At 38.7% G+C, this 15592-nt stretch overlaps 1 pseudogene; it reads right to left on the minus strand.

Moving 5' to 3' along the window:
- Positions 1–2015: 2015 nt before the first annotated feature.
- On the minus strand, positions 2016–3377 carry LOC119056671 (keratin, type II cytoskeletal 8-like; annotated as a pseudogene).
- Between the last annotated feature and the right edge of the window lie 12215 nt (positions 3378–15592).

The following is a 15592-nucleotide window of genomic DNA, read 5'->3' on the forward strand; positions in this document are numbered from 1 at the left end:
TAATTATTCAGCTATAGTTGTCCCCATTTCCCCCGCCCCTCAATCACTCTCCCCTGCCCTATTCAGCCCCCAACTCTCACACTCAGTCCTCCCCGCATTGTCTTTGTCCAGGAATCCTTCATACATGTTCCTTGACTTGCCCCTTCCCCCTCCCCTTTGGTCACTGTCAGTTTGTTATTTCCATGTCTCTGGTTCTGTTTTTCCTGCTTGTTTATTTTGTTGATTAGGTTCCATTTAAAGGTGAGATCTTATGGTATTTGTCTTTCGCTGCCTGGCTTATTTCACTTAGCATATCACTCTCCAGTTCCATCCATGCTGTCTCAAAAGGTAGGAATTCCCTCTTTTTATTGCTGTGTAGTGTTCCATTGTGTAAATGTACCAGTTTTTTAATCTACTTTTCTACTGATAGGCACTTAGACTATTTCTAGTACTTGGTAGGTCTTTTTCTAATTTTTTTGAGAAAGATACAAAATGTGTTTGTTTTCCATAGATTATGACTTTTTTGTTATGAAGATTCTTTTTTATTGAATTTATTGAGTGACATTGGTTGAAAAAATTATATAGGTTTCATGTGTACAATTCTATAACACATCAACTGAATATTGTATTGTGTGGTCAGCAACCCAAGTCGAACCTTTTTCCAGCACCATTTATTCCCCCCTCTCCCTCCGCCCTCCCCATGCCTTTTTTTTCTGGTAATCACCATACTGTTGTGTGTGTCTGGGAGGTTTTTGTTTTCTTGTTTTTTGTTTTTTTGTTTATTCATTTGGGTTTTTTTTGCAGAATCATTCGCCTTTTTATCCAGACTCCCAACCGTCTGTTAGCTGTCAGTCTGTTCTCTGTATCTATGAATCTGTTTCTATTTTGTTAGTTTTTTTGTTCATTAGATTCCACATATGAGTGAAATCATATGGCGCTTGTCTTTCTCTGACTGGCTTAATTTCATTTAGCATAATACTCTTCAGGTCCATACATGCTGTTGCAAAGGGTAAGATTTCCTTCTTTTCCTACAGCCAAGTAATATTCCACTGTGTAAATGTACCACAGCATTTTTATCCACTCATCTATTGATGGGTACTTGGGCTGCTTCCAAATCCTGACTATTGTAAATAATGCTACAGTGAACACCAGGATGCATATATTCTTTCAAATTAGTGCTTTGGGTTTCTTTGGATGTATTCCCAAAATATATGGTGACTTATAAGGCAGTTTCATTTTTAATTTTTTGAGGTACCTCCATGCTATTTTCCACAGTGGCTGCACCAATTTGAATTCCCAACAGCGAACAAGAGTTCCCCTTCCTCTACATCCTTTACGACTCTTATTATTTGTTGATTTATTGATGATAACCATTCTGACAAGTGTGTGATATTTCATTCCTATTTTAATTTGCATTTCTCTGATAATTAAAGTTAATGATATTGAGCATCTTTTGATATGTCTGTGGGCCATCTGTAAACCCTCTTTGGAGAAGTGTCTGTTCTGGCCCTTTGCTCATTTTTTAATTGGATATTTTGTGTGTGTGTGTGTTGAGTTTTATAAATTCTTTATAAATGTGAGCTATTAACAACTCTTTATCAGATATATTGGCAAATATGTTCTCCAATTCAATGGGTTGTCTTTTCATTATGTTGATGGTTTCCTTTGCTATGCAAAACTTTTTAATTTGATATATTTCCATTTGCTTATTTTTCTTTTGTTTTCCTTGCCAAATGAATTATAGCAGAAAAATATTGCTATGAGAAGTGTCCAAGATTTGACTGCCTATGCTTCCTTCAAGGATTTTCTTTTTTTTTTTGGCAGAGCCAACTGAGACTTTATTTTGGGTAAAGAAGTATTGATTTGGGTTTTAGTCTGGAGAATAGGTAAGAGGGGGTCCCCAGGCAATAAACTCCCCCACCCAAGGGTGAGCTGAAGACTGGGGCTGAGCTTCAGGCAGGTCTCCTGTGCCCTCTGCTTCCCAGCACAGCTCCTTTTCTGCCAGCTCAGAGGACAGAAGGGACTGCAGTGATTGTTCACTTAAGCAGGATATCAGATGACTCAGACACCAGCTTCCCATCGTGGGTCTCAACCTTCCTCACAACCACTGTCTTGGAGGAGCTGGTGCTGGGGTAGCTGAAGGATCCAGAGGCCCCACCAAAGCCCACATTGGCCTTGAATCCCAGGTCATTGTTGAGGTTCCAATAGGCTGGGCTCAGCCCACCTGAGTGGCCACTGGTGGTCTTGGTATGGATACTCATGTTCTGCATCCCAGACCCCAGATGGTTCTCCTCACCCTGCAGCAGCTTGTGGTAGGTGGCAATCAACAGGTCCAGGTCCAGCTCGACATTCATGAACTCCTGGTACCCACTCAACTGCTGGGCCATGTCCTGCTTAGTAGTTCTCAGTGTGGCTTCCAACTCAGCCACTTTGGCCTGAGTATCCTTGACAGCCAGCTCCCTGTACTGCTCAGCATCAATGATGGCAGCCTCCAGGGAAGCCCTCAGGCCTTTGAAGACAACAATCTCAGCCTGGATTTGGCTCGTGTTCCAGTTAATCTAAGAAAATCTCCATCTTTGTGAGACACAGGTCATCCCTGTGCTTCCCAGCAGATGTCTGCAGCTGCTCATGCTTAATCTGGTACATGGTGTCAGCCTCAGTGCATGGACGTGTCAGAGATCTGGGACTGTAGCTCATGAACCACCTTTTCATACAGCTGTCTGTAGGAATTGACTTTGTCGGTCACCTTTCAGGCAGGGCTCCACCTCTACCTTGTGCATGTAAGCTTCATCTACATCTTTCTTGAAGGACAAATTCATTGCCCATCTCTGTGTGCTTGTTGATCTCACCTTGTACTTATTCTTCAAGTCCACCACCAGCCCCAGCATGTTTTCAGGCTCTATCTCTGATTTGTTTCTCCTGGGCCAGTGTTTCCAGCTGCCACTGAGGGTTGTTGATGTAGCTCTCGAACATACTGTCCAGGTTGTTGCGAGTCATCTTCTGCTGCTGCTGGGGGGGGGTCCACTTGGTCTCCAAAATCTTATTCTGCTGCTCCAGGCTCCATACTTTATTGATGAAAGAAACAAAGTTGTTGAGGATCTCGATCTGCTCCTTCTCCTAGTTGCACATGGCCTGGAAGTTGGGGTCCACCTCCAGCTTCCGGGGGATTTAGCAGGCTCTGGTTCACTTGGATGGCTTTGATGGTCCCCGTATTCCCAGGTCCCCTGAAAACCCCTGGCCGGATTCATGTTGGCACCAAGGCCAACTCAGTAACCACTACCCATCTGGGAAAAGGCCAAGGAGCTGATTCTGGGCCCACTCAAGTACCAGTGGCTGCTTAAGGCCTGGGGGCCAGAGGTAGACACCTTGTAGGTGTTCTGGGTCATCCTCGCGACCATGATGGAGGGTGGAGTGGAAATAAGGAGGCCAAACCAGACAGAGATTCAAGAGGAAGCCAAAAATGTGCTTTTCTCTTCTAGGATTTTTATGGTTTCAAGCCTAACATTTAAGTCTTCAATCCATTTTGAGTTTATTCTTGTGTATGGTGTAGAAAGTGGTCTAGTTTTATTTTTTGCACATATCTGTCCAGTTTTCCCAACACCATTTATTGGATATATTGTCTTTAACCCTTATATGTTCTTGCTTTTTTTGTCAAATATTAATTGACCATAAAGGTATGGGTTTATTTGTGGGCTCTCTCTATTCTGTTCTATCAATCTTTGTCTGTTTTTGTGCCAAACCTATGCTGTTTTGATCATTATAACCTTGTAGTTTATTTTCATAGCAGGTAACATGATTCCTCCAACTTTCTCTTGCTGTCTCAAGATAGCTGTTGGTATTTAGGGTAATTTGTGGTTTCATATATATATGTTGGAATATTTGTTCTAGTTCTGAAGAATATGCCATTGGTATCTTGATAGCAGTTGCATTGAATTAATGAATTCCTTTGGGTAGTACGGACATTTTAATGATGTTAATTCTTCCCATCCATGGACACAGTATGTGTGTCCATTTATTTGTATCTTCTTTAATTTCTTTTTTTAGTGTCTTATGAATTTCTGAGTATAGGTCTTTTACGTCCTTGGTTAAATTTATTCTTAAGATTTTTTTTGAGGCAATTATAAATGAGATTGTTTTCTTAGTTTCTCTTTTTGATAGTTCAATATTTGTGTATAGAAATGCAACTGATTTCTGGATATTTATTTTGTATCCTGCTACTTTACTGAATTCATTTGTCAGCTCTAATAATTTTTTGGTGGAAATTTTAGGGTTCTCTATAGACAGTATCATAGTCATCTGCAAATAATACAATTTTGCTTCTTCCTTTCCAATTTGGATGACTTTTATTTCTTCTTCTTGTCTGATTGCTGTGGCTAGAGCTGTGTTGAATAAGAGTGGTAAAAGTAAATGTCCCTGTTTTATTCCCAGTCTTAAGTGAAACACTTTCAGTTTTTGCTCGTTGACTATGATGTTGGCTGTGGGCTTATTATGTAGACTTTTATTGCATTGAGATATGTTTCCTCTACTCTCACTTTGCTGAGAGTTTTTGTCCTAATTGGATGATAGCTTTTATCAAATGCTTTTGCTGCATTTGTTATGATTGTGATTTTTATCCTTCATTTTGTTTATGTGGTATATCATATTTATTGATTTGTGGATGTTTATATCAACCTTGCATCCATGGAATAAATCCTACTTAATCAGGATGTATGATCTCCTTAATGTATTTCTAGATCCAGTTCACTACAAAATTTTGTTGAGGATTTTAGCATCTGTGTTCATCAGAAATATTGGCCTATTCTTCAATTGTAGTGTCTTTATCTCCTTTCAGTTTTAGGGTAATGCTGGTCTTGTAAAATGAAATTGGAAATCTTCTCTTTAATTTTTTGGAATAGTTTGAGAAGGACAGGTATTGGTTCTTCTTTCAGTGTTTGATAAAATTTTCCCGTGAAGCCATCTGGTCCAGAACTTTTCTTTGTTGGGAGTTTTTTTAAATTACTGCTTCAGTTACATTAGTTATAATCTGTCTATTTAGATTCTATGATTATTCTTGATTTAGTATTGGAAGATTGCATGTTTGTAGAAATTTATCCATTTTATCCATACTGTCTGATTTATTGGCACATAGTTGTTCATAATATTTTCTTACAATCTCTTTTATTTCTTTGGATTCAATTGTTACTTCTCTTTCATTTCTGATTTTGTTTATTTGGGTCCTCTCTCTTCTTTTTTCTTGGTGAGTCTGGTTAAAGGTTTGTCAATCTTATTTATCTTTTGAAAGAATCAGCTCAGTTACATTGATTTTTAAAATTATTTTCTACTCTATTTCATTTATTTCTGCTCAGATCTTTATTATTTCCTTTTTTTTTGCTCACTTTGGGCTTTGTTTATTGTTCTTTTTCTAGTTCATTTAAGAACAAGGTTAGGTTGTTTATTTTATTTTATTTTTCAAAAGATTTTATTTATTTATCTTTAGATGGGAAGGGAAGGAGAGAGGGAGAGAAATACCAATATATGGTTGCCTCTTGTGCGTCCCTGCTGGGAACTGGCCTGCAACCCAGGCTTGTGCCCTGACTGAGAATCAAACCGCGATCCTTTGGTTCACAGGCCCATGCTCAATGCACTGAGCTACACCAGCCAGGGTCAAAATTAGGTTGTTTATTTGAGCTTTTTCTTATTTCTTGAGGTAAGCTTCTAATGCTACGAATCTCCCTCTTAGAACTGTTTTCACTGTGTCCCACAGATTTGGGGCTAAAAAACATGTTATTTAGTCTCCATATCTTTGTTCATTTTTCAGTTTTCTTCTGTGACTGATTTCTAGTTTCATACCATTATGGTTAGAGAAGATGCTTAATATGATTTCAGTGTTCTGAAATTTACTAGATTTGTTTTCTGTTCTGTGCTTGGAAGATTTTATTGTGCACTACTTTTCTATACTCCATATATTCTCATATGTAGTATTTTCATTATAATTATACTTTCGACCAGTACTATCCATTAGAACTTTCTGTTTGAGTGAGGAACTCAATATTTAATTTACTTTTAACTTCAAATAGTCACACATAGCTACTGTCAACCATATTAGACAGAGTATATCTAGACATTTTATAACTTTCATTTGTATTTCCTTTTTTATTGAATAATCATGCAAGAGATAGAGCTTTCAAAAATTCTTTTCAGCCCTGGCTGGTGTGGCTAAGTGGATTGAGTGCTGGGTTGTGAACCGAAGGATTGCTGGTTTGATTCCTAGACAGAGCACATGCCTGGGTTGCAGGCCAGGTCCCGAGTTGGGGGCGTACAAGAGGCAACTGATGGATGTATCTCTTGCACATGGATGTTTCTTCTCCCTCCTTTTCCCTCTCTCTACAAATAAATAAAATCTTAAAAAATATATTTGCAGTTTTAAAGACCTTTTGGGAGCCCAATTTTATTCACTACTAGTTTTATTGCACTGCAATTAGGAAATATTTTATGCCCTGGCTGGTGTGGCTCAGTGGATTGAATGCTGTCCTGTGAATCAAAAGGTTGCTGGTTTAATTCCCAGGCAGGGCACATGCCTGTGTTATGGGCCACACCTCCACTTAGGGGAATGTGAGAGGCAACTGATCAATGTTTTTCTTGCACATTGATGTTTCTCTCCCTCTCTTTCCCTCCCTTCTCCTCTCTCTAAAAATAAATACAAATAAAATCTTTAAGAAATAAAATGAAAATATTGCTTTTATTCTTGGTAGGTTAAGGTATTTATTTAGGATTTTAAAATGACCCAATGTAGTCTATTTTCATTAGAGGACTGGAGCCATTTTAAAAAGTTAATCAATTCTCTCTCTTTTCAGGCTGGAATGTTATATACAAGGTCTGTCCAGAAGATATCCAGCCATGTAATATGAAAAGTAGCAATATTTATTAAAGATACAAGATTCAAAGAACATTGTACATGGGACGATAATGCCTCAGTCCCCTTCAAAGTAGGCTCTTTGGGGCCTCACACAGTTTTCCCAATCACCTATCAGCTATCCCCTCATATTTTTTTGAATCTCACTGATGGTCTCAAATCTCTTTTCTTTTAACAGTGATTTTAGTTTCGGGAAAAGCCAAAAGTCACAGGGTGCCAAATACGGGCTGTAGTGGGGCTGAGTCACCTGGGTAATCTGATGTTTTGCCAAAAGCTCTGCAAAAGACATGATGCACGAGAGGGTGCATTGTTTTGTGACGAAGCTGCCAGTCACCAGTTGCCCACAGCTGTGGCCTTCTGAATCATCTGAGGTTTCCACGAAGGAATGTTCAAGCTTAACATAAAATTTGATAAGGATTCTTTGCTCTTCTCACTCAGTCATTTTGAATGCAATGACCACACAGTACATATGCTTACTTGATAGCATCTACTACCCCCACTGACTAGTAAAGTCATCACTGTTCACACATGCACATTCCAGTGCACTCTCCTTGGCTGCCAGGTTACATCTATGTTGCACAAACCATTCTCATTTTATTAAAATGGCTGGACTTTTTTGAGACAGAATATACACACACACACACAACTATATCCATACTTTTATACTTACTTGCCACAACTGAAAGAGATCAATTAAGATTTCTCATGACTAGTTTTTTTTTCTGTTTATTTCTCTTTATGTCTCCTTTCATTTGTTTCATGAATGTAGCTGCTATTGAAAATTTAGTGCAGGGACTTCTGCCAAGATGGAGGCGTAGGTGGAAACACTTTGCTTCCTCGCACAACCAAATCTAAAAATAATAAAGTTTTAACAATAATAAACGCAACCAAATCACAGAAAACCGAACAATACAGAGTCCAAAAACAATGAACCGCTCAGCTAAACTGGTGAGAGGGGTGAAGCCAGCCGTGGAGTGGGTCGGGCAAAAATGATTCCCTGACTAGGGCGGCATGCAAGCAGCCGAGGATGCTGATCCCAGGTGCAGGGTAGCTGTGCGGCTGGCTGTCTGAGGTTGCACATTTGTGTTTAGAAAAACCAGTGAAGAGACGTGCTTTGAGACAGACCAATCAGGCCCTGGCCCAGGGCGGCGGGCTTGCACATTTGCGCTCAGATAAGCAGGTGGGGGCAAGCGGTGAGGCAGACTGGGGGAGCGAAGAAGACCGCAATTGCTCCCTCTCTGACCCCGCCCCCACATACAGCATCACAAACCAGCAACCTGGGTGGCCCTGCCCTGGTGAACTCCTAAGGCACCTCTCCTCATATGTAACAGGCACAAACAGATCAAAACATGGCTCAAGAACAACTCAAAGCCTCAGAGCCAATAAATCTAAGCAATGAAGAAATAGCCAAACTTTCAGATGCACAGTTCAAAACACTGGTGATCAGGATGCTCACAGAACTGGTTGATTTTAGTCACAAATTAGAGGAATATATGAAGGCTAAACTAATTGAAATGAATGGAAATGCACAGGAAACCAATAGTGATGAAAAGGAAACTGGGACTCAAATCAAAGGAGTGGACCAGAAAGAGGAAAAAAATGACCAAACAGAAAAGGATGAAGAAACAAGAATTCAAAAAAATGAGGAGAGGCTTAGGAACCTCCAGGACATCTTTAAACATTCCAACATCCGGATTATAGGGGTACCAGAAGGGGAAGAGGAACAGCCACCAGTGGAAAACTTATTTGAACAAATAATAAAGGAGAACTTCCCCAATCTGGCAAAGGAAATAGACTTCCAGGAAATCCAGGAAACTCAGAGAGTCCCAAAGAAGTTGGACCCAAGAAGGAACACACCAAGGCACATCATCATTATATTAGCCAAGATTCAAATGAAGGAGAGAATCCTAGAAGCAGCAAGAGCTAAGGGGACAGTCACCTACAAAGGAGTTCCCATCAGACTGTCAGCGGATTTCTCAAAAGAGACCTTACAGGCAAGAAGGGGCTGGAAAGAAGTATTCCAAGTCATGAAATCCAAAGACCTACAACCAAGATTGCTCTACCAGCAAAGCTTTCATTTAGAATGGAAGGGCAGTTAAAGTGCTTCTCAGATAAGATCAAGTTCAAGGAGTTCATCGTCACCAAGCCCTTATTATATGAAATGTTAAAGGGACTTACCTAAGAAAAAGAAGATAAAAAAGATGAACAGTGAAAGGACAGCAAACTCACAGTTATTAACAACCACACCTAAAACAAAAGCAAATTAAGAGGAAGCTAGATCAGGAGTGAACCACAGAAATGAAGATCACATGGAGGGTTATCAACAGGGGAGTGGGAGGAGGAGAATGGGGGAGAAGGTACAGAGAATAAGTAGCATAGACAGTAGATAGAAAATAGATAAGGGGAGGGTAAGAATAGTATGGGAAATACAGAATCTAAAGAACTTGAGACACATGTTCATGAACTAAAGGGGGAAGTGGGGGGGAGGGGTGTGCAGGGTGGAGGGGAATGGAGGGGAGGAAATAGAACAAATGTAATGGCATAATCAATAAAAAGAGTTTAAAAAAATAAATAAATAAAATTTAGTGCAAGAGTGATATATTTTCATTGTGATTTTATGAGTTAGCATTGTAAGTGCCCTTCTTTGTCTTATTCTGGCCTAAATTTCACTGGTCTGATATTAAAGTTTATGATCCTCCTCCTTTTCCAATTGCATTTGAGTAATCTATCACTACCTGTACCTTTACTGTCATGCTTTCTGAAGCACCTTTTTTAAAGAGTGTCACTTCTATCTAGCACAGTGTTGAGTCCATTTTATGATCTAATCTGAATCATATTTATATTAATATACTGGTTGAACTCATTTATTTTTATTAATATGATAGGGACATTTGTCCTTAGTTCTACCTGTTATTTTATGTTTATGTGTTTATGATTTTTTAAAGCTCTTTTTCTATGTAGTGAGTAGTATACCTAATATACACGGAAATTAATTTCTTTTGTTTTAATGGTTGGTTATCTTTATAATTGTGACTTTATATATTATCAGGAGAACTCTATTTAGTTTATTTCATGACTGTTATCTCCTCCTCACTCATCATGACCCAATTTTAGTTAATCATGTTACCTCTTGTTAGCATTTAATTTAGTACTATTAAATATGCTAATGCTTCTATTTCTTGGTTTGTGAGCTTTAAATTGTATCTTTGATTCCCAGCTAATGTAGAGAGGCAATCAGGAAACCCTCTCTAGTTCTCATATTCTTTTCTTCTTCCTCTATCATTTTTGGTAGTCATAACATTCATACCTTGTCTAGGAGTATAATATTTACATTTGATCCTGTCCCTCTGATTTACCATTTTAATATTATTTAAACAGTTAACTATATTCACGCATTACCATGATTTCTTTTGCTTTAGTTTTCTCTGTAATCTCTCAGTTGAATAAAGTTTTCCTTCCATTATCTCAACATGGGCTTATGAGAACAACATTATCTGAGTTTTTCTATGTCCAAACCTCATTTTCTATACTTATTATAGAAGAAGGAAGGCTTGGTCTGATGTAAATCCTTGGCTCACAATTTTTCTTACATATCTCATAGGTGTTACTCCATAGTCTTGTGGTATTGAATATTGCTTCTTTTAAGTGATAATATTTTTGCCTGGCTATCCAAAGGGGATTTTTTTGTTATTTTTAAAGTTTAATAATTTTAGTAGATTACATTTGAATGTTGACTGTTTTGAATCAATATTTTCTGGCTCATGATATGCTTGTTCAGTATCAGACATATCTTTCATTTTATTTAAATTAAACCTTTGCATGTTTGTTCTATTCAATCCCTCTTTGAGCATTCCAATTATATTTATGTAAAATCTACTCTGTCTACTTCTTATATCTGTCCTTTCTCCCTAACGCTTTTAAAATACCAGTTCCTTTTTCAATTGTGTCTTTCTCATTTCTTTAGGAATTTCATCAGGTCCTCCAGGGGCCTTTCTGCCTTGCACACAGCGCTGATTTTCCTCCGCGATCTCTGGATTTCCTTCACATTTCGACAATGGCTTTGTTTTTCTTTTATTTATTTTCTGAGTTATACCTGCTCGTGTTTTATAATCCACTTTGGTTTCACTATATTCTCCTTAAGGTCTTAAATTTCTACTTCGTAGTCTTTTTTGTTACAAGCTGTTGTTTCATTAAGGTTTTTGAAAAATCATGACAAAATGTTTGCTCACACTTTAACTTTGCTCAGTGGCAATATTTTTATGATGAATATTCTACATCAGTTGGGAAGCTTTGCAGGTCTTTTTCACAGTTGAATTTATTTATGTAGTTTTTTTTTACTAGCAATCATTGAAGAATTGACATCTCATGACCCAGCTATTAGCAGAATATTCCTATAAGTGGGTGTGGAACGAGATAATCTTCCAGGCTTCACAATGAAGGTTTTGCTTCTCCATTGCTGCAGAAAACACTGCTACCTACTGTTTTTCTCTGTGAGTTTGTATGTCCATTTCCCCTCTGCATATCTGAACCAGACTGAGTCCATCATGTCTGCTGCCATCAACTGTCCTCATTCTGGTAAAACACATCCATCGTTGAAAACAAGAAATATATCTTTTCACTATCTTTCTAAAATTTGCTACTTAGGGTTCTACGCAGCACTCTCTGGACTTCTTCTTTTTATTTCCTCCCAGCTGCTGCCTAATCTTTGACTTTGCAAGTCCCTGCAGGTTTTTGAATCCTGCAGATTTTTTGAGTTCTAAATTTCATGGGCAGTTGAACTTGTAGGATTTAAAAAATCGCTTAGTTGCTTTGTATCCTTTTTTAGGAGAAGAGGAGGAAAGCACTAATTTACCCAGTCATGATCATCAGAAAATCTGTTCCCAGTTTTTAATGGGATCTCTGATTCCATCATTCTATCTTCCGTTCCCTTTATGCTATGTATGCTCATGTACATGCAACTTCTGTTCTGTCATTTGACTATCATGGATAAACTTTTGGCCTGTGTACCTTTTCCTTCTGGAAACCACATGTTCTGCTGTCATTTTTGCATAGTAATTTATTTTCAAATTGAAAATGTATTTTGCCTATTCCCCTCCTTAGTTTATCAAAAAGTTTGAAAATACATAGTATATGGAGTAAATACTAATTTAATTATGACTCTTTTTATGTCTATCCAGTGTACCTAATACAGTTCACTGATAATTATTTTTAAGTATACAATAGATACTCATATAACAATGCTAAGCTCATCAATAGCGCTTCCTCGATTTCAAGAAAGTTTATGATCTGCTGAGATCACCTACTTTTTTCTATTGTCAATTTAATCAAACAGTGAAATTAAAAAATTATAATAGGCAGCGTTGAAGTTATCTAAAAAACAGTGTACCAGTAGCTCTTTTAATCAAAATAGACAAGAAGACGGCAGCTACTTAAACTGTGGTTTTAGCTCTCTCATTTCCTGTGCGGACTCACATGAACTGTCTGCCTTCTCTGACTCCCTGCCCCCACTTCTATGAAAGGAAAGGTTTGGTGGTCTCCAAGTCCTCTCTACTCTACTGAAAAATGTCCCTAGTGGCCTAACACTTAGGCCGTGCACTGAAAACTCCAGGCTTACATTCCAGAACTTCAGGGAATGTATGCAATTCCATCTTCTATTCACTCTCTCTAACATCTGCTCTGGGCTCCTGTCTCTGTCAACTGGCTCCTTGACTTATACCTGCTTTTATCCCCTCTTCTCCATCCTTGTAAATGGTGTTCTCTCTTTCCAGTGTAACTTCTTGCCTGGGCCTATTTTCTGGATCTTGCACGACTACTTGCTACCATTACCCTAAACCCACCCTCCCATCAAGGCAGCTCCCAGAACAGGAGTCCAGGGAGGTGCTCAGCTCTGTTTCCCAGCTTACATAGCAGCTCTCTACGAGTCCATGAATGTACACAAGTTCACCAGCTGTGACTTAGCTTTCAACCAGTACTTCACAAGTGGCCCTGGTATTGCCAGGGATAAGGATTGAGTTTTTGTTCTGATTCAAATTAACCTAAAGACTGTTTTCTTTTAGAGACAAGCAATTTTTTTCTCTTTAGTTTTTTTGCCTATGTTTTGTGTTTACTTCTATTCTTTTCCACCATCTCTTACACACACAATGCACACACCTCACAGGAAATGGAAACTTGCCTCCATCTGGAGCCCTGAAACAAAGATCTGAGGTATAAGTCAGGGGATATACTTTTTGCCACCTGATTTTCTGTGCCAGGATGAGTGTAAATATCTACCCCCCACCCATTTAAACAGATTGTGAGCAAGTGGAAGTTAAAACCCTCCTTGAATACAGTTCTTGGGAGTTAAAAATTTCAATGTCCTTGTTCTCCCCAGGAAAAGCTTTGCAGTACTAGTTTATTTCCATGACAACCAGAGGAGCTGGATTTTTTCCTGCAATTTTTCTTTTATTTTAAACTTCACATGTGAATCAAAGCTAAAAGTATGTAACCCAACACCTCATAACTAGTCGTTTACCAGACCAACATGAGGACGGGCTCCCCTAGTTTGGAGGTTAGACTGTCTCCACAATGTCAGCCATCAGCATTTCGAGAAGTTGGTTACTTTGTTTAAAACTTAGCTTTTCATTTGCTGACTATGTGACTTAATAGTTTAATTTCTTAACTTCCCCGTGTTTGAGTTTCTTCACATGTACCTTAAGAACTGCTGAGAGGATGCATTACATAAGGTGCGAGCAGTTGCTTAACAGGGCTAACCACGTAGGAAGTGTTCAGGGTCTTCGTCTTCTTGATCTTTTGAGTGTCTGGCTGTGGCTGGCTGTTGACATTTTTACTCCATTGGTTCCCAAAAGGGAGGAAGGCATGCAGTAGTCTCTCAGTCAGGGCTGTCTTACAGTGTTGGCGGCAAAGCCCTGCTACAGTGCCAGAGATAGATTGACCCATTTAGTTAGTTACTTGTGAAATAACTTGTACGTGTGCAGGCTGCTGTGTGCTGCCTTCGAAAGGAGAAACCCATTGCTCAGCAAGTGGTCAAGCATAATGAAGAAAAACTGGGAGAATAATTGAGGTGGTTGCTGCATCTCACTTACTATTCTAAGAAAGAAAATATACAGGACAACAACCTTTAAAGGGGAGTGCCCACCTCTGTGTATGAGGTGCTTAAGTACAGCCAGGTGAACATATAGAGTCAAAGAGATGGTGTGGAGGTCACTCAAAGCTGCAGGTAGACCCAGAATTCTAGGCAAAATGCCATTTGAGTTCAGAAACAAAACATATGCCTGAAGATTTATCCTTCTGCCACCCAGCTCAGTAATCTTAGTGGGAAGCCTCAACAAATTATCAGAAGACAACCATGTAGATATAAGTAGCTCAATTTTAGGGTACTTTTAAGTTCCAGAAGTTAAGGATCAAGAGAACATGGTTCTTCACAGAACCAACTTTTAGTAGATAGAGTGCAGAGGAGGGTTGTTGATGGATGTGAGGCAAGATAGAAATGCAAGGACAAGATCATATAAGAATATGTCATCCTAAAGGTTTAGACTTTTTTCTCATCTGGTGAATGAGATATAATGCACCAGAATTAGAATGTTCTAGAATGTATAGAATTCCTATATGACAAGATCATATAGGAATATGTCATCCTAAAGGTTTAGACTTTTTTCTCATCTAGTGAATGAGATATAATGCACCAGAATTAGAATGTTCTAGAATGTCCAAGTTATCAACCCAATTCTATATGGACATCCAAGACACAAAAACATATATAAATCTATAAAAATTCTCACAATTACTGTAATGGGTTAAAGTTTCTAAGAAGCTCCAGTTTTTTCACTGAGTCACTGTTTTTATAGACCTGTCCATTAATATTCTGAGGAAAATATTATTAACGTGGCAGAATAGCTTCTGCAGTATTGAAAGAGGTAACATATATAGTGAGTAAGTGTTGGACACTGGAACCAGATAGTCCAGATTTATATACATTACACTGGTGTGGCCTTGGCAAATAACAGTCTTTTTATGTACCATTCTTCCCAATTATAAAATAGAGGACAAAGCAGTTCTCTCTTTATATGAGAAGGTTGTGGGAAGTAAAAATAACGTAAGGCATCAAGAATCATCTCTGGTACATGGTGAGTACCGTCTAAATGTTAACTCTCAATAATTCTTTCCCCCGCTGTGTTTGCATCAAAGCTGAAAGAATTTTTATCTGTTGGCTGAACTGTCAAGCAAATTTTGTGTGGTGAGATGCAATTATAGGTTAAATACCCCCTAGTCTGAAATAATTTAGGGCTAGAAATAATTTTGCCTATAAAGTGAGAAAGTGGTCAAATAGCCCGAGGAGTTCCTAACCCTAGAATGATATACCACTGTGTGAATTTCCTTGGTTGGGATTCTCTAGGCGCATCACTCTGAGCTAGGTGCTCCTCTTTGCTCTTGTTCAGCAGCAACCAGATGTCTGGCATCTGTCAGGCACCCAAATGGCTTCCCCCACTGCTAAGTGTTTTCATAGAAGATGGCTCCATTAATCTAGGGTCCCCTTCCCAGACTCTGACTTCCTGCAGTTTCATCCATGAGGCACTTGCTGCTCTCTTCCTTTGTGCTTCTCCACTCCCTCACTACAACAGTAATACGTAATGTGGAAATTCTCAAAATTAAATCTCATTTGCCAGAGGTCATTCCACTTCGATTAAATAGCTGATCTCTGTTCATCTGTGGTTCTCTGAGTTC

The sequence above is a fragment of the Artibeus jamaicensis genome, unplaced genomic scaffold (assembly GCF_021234435.1).
Source record: "Artibeus jamaicensis isolate MK-2021 breed Jamaican fruit bat unplaced genomic scaffold, CSHL_Jam_final contig_426, whole genome shotgun sequence".
NCBI classification, from domain to species: domain Eukaryota; kingdom Metazoa; phylum Chordata; class Mammalia; order Chiroptera; family Phyllostomidae; genus Artibeus; species Artibeus jamaicensis.